We start from the raw sequence: 8,701 nt of genomic DNA, 5'->3' as shown, positions 1-8,701 counted from the left end.
CCTTTTTCAGTTAAAACTAAGATAACTAAACCTTCCTTTTAGCAGGATTCATTAGTTAATATTTATCAAGTGCTTTGAAAATATATAGTGCTATATCATAAGTGCTGAGTATTAGTATTACAACATTATGTTAATACAAACCTACAGGTGAAATGCACGGAAGAGATGTATGTGTCTTCACAGCATTGTACGTACTTTCAGAGCTGCGTAAGGAACTGATGATCACATGCTACCAGGTTACTTTAAAGGGCCAATTTCCTTTTTTTACAGACATGTTTCTGGGGGTTTTTTTTAAGTCATTGTGATGATTTGGGGAATTGGACTATGTACAAGCTACAAGTTCTGGTTCATTTGATGAAATTGCTGTATCATCAAATTCCTAAGAGCTTGCTTACACTAGAGAGCCTTTTTCAAGATAGTTATGTCAGCAAAGCCCCCTAATGTCAATGCAGGAGCATAAGCCAATAAAAGGTGTTCTGACAGCAAAGCTATTCCACCTCCCGGAATAACATTGTCTAAGTCAACATGCTTATGTCAGTATAGCTGTGCCTACCCCAGGGTTTTTGCAAGTATAGCTAAGTCAGCTAGGGTGTGTGTGTCAGTTTCTCCCCCCCTCCCGCAGCAGACATAGCTATGCCAGCAAAACTTTGTCGTGTAGACCAGGCCTCAACATATAGTGAGTCTCTCATGGGCTGATAAGTTCCCTGACGCACATCACCTGCCATGTCTGGAAGAAGCTACAGAACCAGGGGTGCCAGAACAAGGCCACGGCCCCCCACTTTTTACCGTCCATAAGGGTGAGCGACGGGGGAGAGGAGGTAGAGAGGAATGAGCAGGGGGGAGGGCCCCAGGGGAAGGGACAGTACAGAGGCAGGGCCTTGGGCTGATGTGGCACAGGGTATGAGGCCACAGTTTGGGCATCGGTGCCTCCCCCCTTTTAGGGAGCTTCTGCCACTCCTCTACAGAACAAACAAAAAAAGTTGTTAATATAAGGACTGGGCTCTGGCTAAATGATGATATATGCCTGAGTTGGGAGAGCAAGTTCTACCAAGGTGGTTTGATGGCAGAGGGGTTTGGAGACTAGAAAATCCCCAAACAGGGAAACAAAAACCAGGTGGTAGTGCTAGCTTTTAAAAAGAGGCTGAGTAAGGGGGTGGGGAAGGCACAGGCTCTTGGCAGGAGATGTAGGAGCAGCCCATGTCAAAGGAAGTGAAGAGAGACAGCAGACTCCAAATTCCAGACGGGAAGCCCAGAGGAAAGAGCTCCAGGAGAGGGGACTTGGAACCCTGAAAGGATGCTGTCCCACATCTTGAAAACTGAAGCAGGAAATGGCATATAGAGGTCGTATTGTCTTGTCTGGATCTTGTGCTGTCCACAGTAAAAAGTGATTGTTTTTTGGAAACCTTACAAAGCCTGTGTGTCTGTTTGCTTCAGCTACCAAGTGTCCCTGGAGCTGTAACTGTAAACTAGAGTACAAAAACAGCACAAAATGTCAATTCCTCACCTATTAAAAAAAAACCCAGGTGTCCTGAAGAAATATATAGGCCTTGCAATGTGCCCAGAGTCAATACATTGGGGTGCTGTCAGAGTAAGGAGAGGGAAACAAATAATGTAGTTTGCGGAAATCAGCTAAGATTTGAAAGCTGCTTTCTCGCATGGAAACTGCTCATCAGGGAGCTAGAAGAGACTGGTTCTGATCTGAGCAAATTATGAGCATTTAAAAATTCTGTACTGTGTGCATCTGAGGGACAGGGCAAGGTGCATGCACAGCTAAATTAACTATGTATTTAAGACCTAGATCCTCAAAGGAGTTTAGGCTCCTCACTTCCACTGAAATCAATGGATTACCTCTCTGGATCTGACCCTAAACTCCTACATCTCATTCTAGTTTGAAGTGATTCAGGTTCAAATCTTGATGTGCCAGGTACATAAGCTTTTCCACACAAACTGGTTGGAGCCCAGTACCACTTCAACTTTAGGTTCCTGGTGCCTATTTTCTCCATTTGCTGGTTTCAGCTACAATGTCTTCCCTGCTTCCTGCAGCTTCTCAGCCAGCCTGCCCTGGCAGATCTGACTGGCAGAGGCACTTCACGTTCAAATCACTTTGAAAATCACAGCCCTTGTCTAGAAAATGACTTTCTAAGGAGCCCAAGGGATCCAACTCTCTTAGGATTCTTTGGAAGTCTCAGCCTACGTCCCTAGGGCTAGAGGGTTGATAGCAGGAAGCAGAAGGGAATTGAAATTATGGCACTAATGGAGGTTCTGGGGGAACATGAGAGAAACAGAGAGGAGTCAGGAGGGTAGTGTAGCCTCTGTTTAAAATGAATAGATAGTTCTGTGTTAAACTACAGTGCCCCTAGGGAGTGAGCTCAGCTCTTGTGTTGCTCCAGTCTTAAGATCAACATGCTGAAAGATACTCTTAGTGATTTTCTTAGATTGGGAGATTCTAGGAACACACAAAGAATGAGGGCTGTGACCACAAACACAGTCACAAGTAAGGAATCTTGTCGTATTATAAGTTTTACTAAGCAGATGATCAAAGTTACAGTCACAAACAATGATATAAAACCTAAGAAAGCCCCTGCAATAGCTAATGCAGTATTCATACTCACATCCCCAAAGACAGAGTTGAGTCTGATGGCTCTCTCAGCAGGTGGTCATCAACAGAGGAGTGATTCCTGCTACCGTCTTCCCACCCTGTCCGCACCACGGAACCTCTTTTATCCTGTTGTTATGACCAGTCCTAATACCTTATGCATATGCATGAAGGTTCTACAACCCTCCTTTTCCTTATCTATACTTACACACTCCAGAAATGCTGGGGCACCCTGCTTGTCAGAGGTGGTTTTCTTATTTCCCCTTATTCTCATTAGCATCTTATTAATATTTGCGTCAACCTGTTTCCGGGGCTACCTGCGATAATAGCAGAACTTTCCATGATGTTACAATCAGGTGTCTTGTGGTTTAGATGGGCACATTGTGGTCTACTTTTGCAGAACATCAACTGTTGGCACATTCTTTACAGTAATCTTGTAATTTTTCTGGCCCAGGGTTATTCTTACATCACCCATTTATGCCAAGCCTCCTGAAGCGTAGTGTGGCTAAGCTGAAATCTTACAGGCCTTCACCTGTAGGCTTTGCATTACAGCCATGCTTTACTTATATACCTAATACACACGTATCACTCCTGAATACTTGTGTGCAGTATTGTTGTAGCCGTGTCAGTCCCAGGATATTAGAGAGGCCAAAAAGGTGAAGTAATATCTTTTATTGGACCAGTTTCTGTTGGTGAGAGCATAGGCACCGACTCTTTGGGTGCTCCGGGGCTGGAGCACCCACAGGGAAAAAATGGTAGGTACTGAACACCCATCGGCAACCCCCGTATCAGCTCCCCTCTTCCCCACAGCATCTCCTGCCTGCCAGCAGGCCCCCTCAATCAGCACTTCCCCCTCTCTCCCATGCCTCCCGCCACTGTGATCAGCTGTTTCACGGCATGCAGGAGGCTCTGAGGGGAAAGGGGGAAGAAGCGAGGGCATGGCGCGTTCGGGGGAGGGGGCAGAACAGGGCAGGAAGAGTCAGGGTGGGGGTGAAGTGGGGGGCAGGAAGAGGTGGAGCAGGGTGGGGCCTTGGGGAAAGGGGTGGGGTGGGGGCAGGGCCTGGGGCAAACCAGGGGTCGAGCACCGCCCAGCACACTGTGGGTGAGAGAGACAAGCCTTTGAGCTACACAGAGCTCTTCTTCAGGCCGGGGAAAGGTACACAAAGGCTTTGACTACAGTGCAACTTTTGTCGGTCGGGGTGTGAAAAAGCACCCCCCTGACCGACATAAGTTTCAGCAACAAAACCGCTGGTGTGGACAGTACTATGCCAGCAGGAGAGGCTTGCATGCCTCCATAGCTAATGCCGCTCATTGGAGGTGGTAATTATGTTGGCAGGAGAGCTCTCTCCTGCTGGCAAAGAGTGACTACACAGGAGACTTCATGGCGGCACAGCTGCAGCATAGTCTGTAGCGTAGGCATGGACTCAGGGCAGGTCTACACTATGGGGCTAAGTCGACTTAAGTTACGCAACTCCAGCAACGTGAATAACAGAGCTGGAGTCAATGTAGCTTAGGCTGACTTATTGCGGTGTTGTAACACCATGCTGGGTCGACAGGAGAAACTCCGTGCATCGATCCCCCGGTAAGTGGAGACAAGCCCTCAGTGTCACAAGCTAAATACAAGATGGAACAGATAGTTTAGTATAAATAGTTAGCACATATTTTAAGGGACCTGTAGTGGGGGGGTGGCCCCACTCCTGCAGAACAGGGGTTAAAAGCAACCCTAGAGAGGGCTGCAGCTGGAAAAAGGAGTGAAAGCAGCTGAGTGAGTAGCTGGTCACGGGTGTGGCCAGCCCAATCAGGTGACAGCTGGCCCTATAAAGGGCTGTGAGCCAGGACCTGAGGAGTCTCTCCCCAATCCTGGAGGGAGAAGGGCTAGCTGCCTGAGAGGAAGGTACCTGAACTGGAGCAGTACTGGGGAATAGGGCAAGGGAACTGGGGAGCTCCAGCCTGGTAAAACCCAAGGCTGCAGGCCTTGTTGAAGGCCTACAGGGGTACTGGGGCTGAAGAGATACAGCCTGGGAATAGGCAAAGGCAGCAGGTCCTAACCCCTTGCCAATGATGAGTGGCCATTGTTAGGATATAGATATTCAGGCCTGTCTGCAAAGGCCTGTACTTTAAGAATTTAGGGGTATTCTTATCACTTGGCTAGATCTAGAGGTATAAAATAAAGAATCAAAATCACTGTCTGCTGGTGTAAGGGCTTTCTCTTACTGTGACAGTTTGAGGCCCTGTTCTTAGGCTAAGGCCTTTGGCTAAGCAGCAGAGGCAGCCATAAGCTGGGAAGTGACCGGTCACATCCTCGCATTCCAAACTAGTCACATTGAAAGAAGGTGCTATTGGGCTGTTAGGAATACAATCCTGTCCTGATAATTCCTATCACCTCCAGAGAAAGGGAAGTGCCTAGAAAATGTAAAAGGAAACAGCATGCTGTCTGGCAAGAACTCACTTATCGATACTGGGATGTGAAATCCTCACTTCTGTATTGTTTTGTCATTATAGTTCCCACTTTGCTATTGTTTGTCTGTATAATCTCTGTCTGGTTCTGTGATTGTTCCTGTCTGCTGTATAATTAATTTTGCTGGGTGTAAACTAATTAAGGTGGTGGGATATAATTGGTTACATAATCATGTTACAATATGTTAGGATTGGTTAGTTAAATTTCAGGAAAATGATTGGTTAAGGTATAGCTAAGCAGAACTCAAGTTTTACTATATAATCTGTAGTCAATGAAGAAGTGGGTGGGAGGGGGTGCATCTGTGTGGGAGAGATGGGAACAGGGAATGGGGGTAAGGAAATTAGAACCATGTTTTGCTAAAGGGGGAAATGGGAACAGGGAATGGGAGTAAGGAAACTGGAATCCTGTTTGGCTAAAGGGAGAAATGGGAACAGGGACACAGGTGTAAGGCTCTGTGGTGTCAGAGCTGGGAAGGAGGATACTAAGGAAGGAAACTGGAATCATGCTTGCTGGAAGTTCACCCCAATAAACATCGAATTGTTTGCACCTTTGGACTTCGGGTATTGTTGCTCTCTGTTCATGCGAGAAGAACCAGGGAAGTAAGTGGGTGAAGGAATAAGCCCCCTAACAGCCATTACAGGCTGCAGTCTGCCCCAGTGAGCAGGGGCTAGCTGATGACTGGCAGTAGCCACTGAGGCAAGGTGGGTTTAGAGGGTTGTGGGTTCCCCTGGGAGAGGAGACCCAGAGTGTGGGGGTCCTGCTGGGGCAGAACCCTGAGGTAAAGGGCACTGGGGTCTGGGAGGGACATGGGGCCAGCGGCAGGTGAGACACTGCCCTGCAGAGGGCCCTCCATATGCTGGAAAAGAGCTAATTCCCAAGATGATCAGCAGGAGGCACTGCACCAGTGAGTCTTCGCTTCGCTACAGGACCATTCAAGGTGAAGTGGCTCATTAACGCCCCATTAGGGGATGGTGGCAGAAGAGTACGGGGCAATAATGTGGCCATTGTGGTCAACCGGCCACTTCTCTTTGAGTGGTCCCTTAGAATATGTGCTTACTACTTATGCTAAACTCTCTGTTTGATCTTGTATTTAGCTGTTGCTGTGACTGACACAATGAGTACAGTGTCTCAGACCTGAAGAAGAGCACAATGTAGCTCAAAAGTTTGTCTGTCTCAGGTCCAGTAAAAGATATTACCTCACCCACCTTGTCTCCTAAATACTTGTCAGTCTTAGGCCATGTCTACACTAGAAAATTGTCGATCTAAGTTACACTGGCATATAACTGCAGCCAAGGGTGAAAGTAGGCTGGTACGGTGTACTGGTAAGAAGCCGGTACCGGCTCGTACACAGCTGATGTTAAAGCGCTGTGGAGATTTAAAAGGGCCCAGGGCTCCTGGCCACCGCCACTGCTACCACAGCATCTGGAGCCCCGGGCCCTTTTAAATCGCTGCTGGAGCCCTGGGTGGTGCGGGCCAGGCAATGCGGATGTGTTGGCTGGGAGAGGCTGACCCCCAGCCCTGCCCCTTCTGCCCAAGGCCCCACCCCTTCTGGGGGCCCAGAGCTGGGCCCCCATACCAATCAGTGTTTAATATTACTTTCACCCCTGGCTGCAGCAGTAATTAAATTGCTTTTGCATGTCCACTTTACATGCCTTGTGTTGGTGGTGCATGTCCTCACTTGCAGCACTTGCATTGATACAGAAAGCAGTGCACCATGGATAGCTATCCCACTGTGCAACTCACAACCATCTTGCGCATGGTGTTTTGACAAGGTTTTGCAATGCCTCTTGGGGTCAAATGAGTCACGCTGGGGTGAGTGGTAACATGACTTCAACATTCCATAATGCAGTGTTCTCCATCCAATAATTTCATCTGCATCCCATAATGTTTTGCGTCTCTTCAAAACATCCCTGCAAACCTGCATATCCCTCCTCATTGTCTGCCATTGTCTGACAGAAACATGGATCCTTCGCAGCTCTGCACTGCTGTGATGAGGACTGCAAACATGGATCCTGCAGTATCTGCCAAGCTGCCAGAGGAGCTGTGGGGAACATGATGATTCCATAAGGCCTGGATTGCTGTGGGATGTAGAAAGAAACAATTGAGTCATTGGTGGTGTTCACAGAGCGGCTGGAGATGGTGGAGTGCTGGTTCTGGGCCCGAGAAACAAGCACTGAGTGGTGGGAACACATCGTAATGCAGGTTTAGGATGAAGAGCAGCGATTGCAGAACTTTCCGCTGTGCAAGGTCACGTTCCTGGATCTGTGTGCTCAGCTCACCCCAGCCCTCCAGTGCAGGGACACTAGAATAAGATTAGGAGGACTTGTGGCACCTTAGACACTAACAAATGCATTTGAGCATAAGCTTTCGTGAGCTGCAGCTCACTTCATCGGATTGGCACTGATTGGAGAAGTGAGTGTGATAGCTCTGTGGAAACTTGCAACACCCAATTGCTACTCATGATTTGGGAATCAATTTGGAGTTGGGAAATCCACCATGGGGGTTGTTGTGATGCACGTGTGCAGGGTTGTTAATTGCCTCCTGCTACAAAGGACTGTAACTCTGGGCAGTGTGCAGGACATAGTGGATAGTTTTGCAGCAATGGGGTTCCCGACCTGCAGTGGAGTGACAGATGGCACACACATCCCTATTTTAGCACCAGACCACCTTGCCACGGAGTACATCAACAGAAAGGGCTACTTTTCTATGGTATTGCAAGCACTGGTGGCTCACCAGGGATGCTTTACCAACATCAGTATGGGCTGGTCAGGGAAGGTGCATGACGCATGCATCTTTAAGAACACAAGGCTGTTCAGAAAGCTGCAAGCAGGGATTTTCTTTCTAGCAGACCTGTGGACTACTACTGGGGATGCTGAAATGCCTTAGGGATCTGGGAGACCCCGCCTACACTTTACTCCCATGGCTCATGAAGCCGTACACCAGCCACCTGGACAGCACCAAGGAGCACTTCAGCGACAGGCTCAGCACATGCAGAATGGCCATTTGAAAGGTCACTGGCGCTGTCTACTCACAAGACTGGATCTTAGTGAAAAAAGTCCCAATGGTGATAGCTGCTGGCTGTGTCCTGCATATCTGCACAGCAAAAGGAGAAGGTGGAATGATTGTCTGCTAATTTAGAGCAGCTGGATACCAAGGCTACAAAAATTGCTCAACATGAAGCTGTACAGCTCAAGGAGGCTTTGAAAGACCATTTCAATAGTGAGCCACAGTAATGTGTGTTGCTGCAGTGTGCTCTATGTGACATTGCTCTTTTGCACCCCAGTATGAACCTTGTAATGAGTGCTCTGTGAGTGGTAATGTAACATTGCAAATGTAACTTTGCACCTATTACTATTATCTGTGAATGATGTCAGCCACAGCCTGCATATGTTGTGAACTCCATAAAGATGAATTAAATTTTCCCCCAAAACAGACTTTGATTCCCTACTCATGCAAACAGACACATTTATAACAGAATAAAACTTTTGAAGGGGGGGAAAGAACAGTCATTTCCATTTCAGAAACACACACTGACCTGTGAAAGACACCGTTGGTGTATATGTGCAGCTGTGAGTGACTGTACTCTCCTTGGGGGTGGAATGGTAGAGGCAGGCATGCATGGGACTGTTGAACCTGAAGGTCAACAA

This window comes from Natator depressus, chromosome 1, assembly GCF_965152275.1.
Source record: "Natator depressus isolate rNatDep1 chromosome 1, rNatDep2.hap1, whole genome shotgun sequence".
Classification (NCBI taxonomy): Eukaryota; Metazoa; Chordata; order Testudines; family Cheloniidae; genus Natator; species Natator depressus.
Note: the sequence above shows the minus strand (reverse complement) of the source record.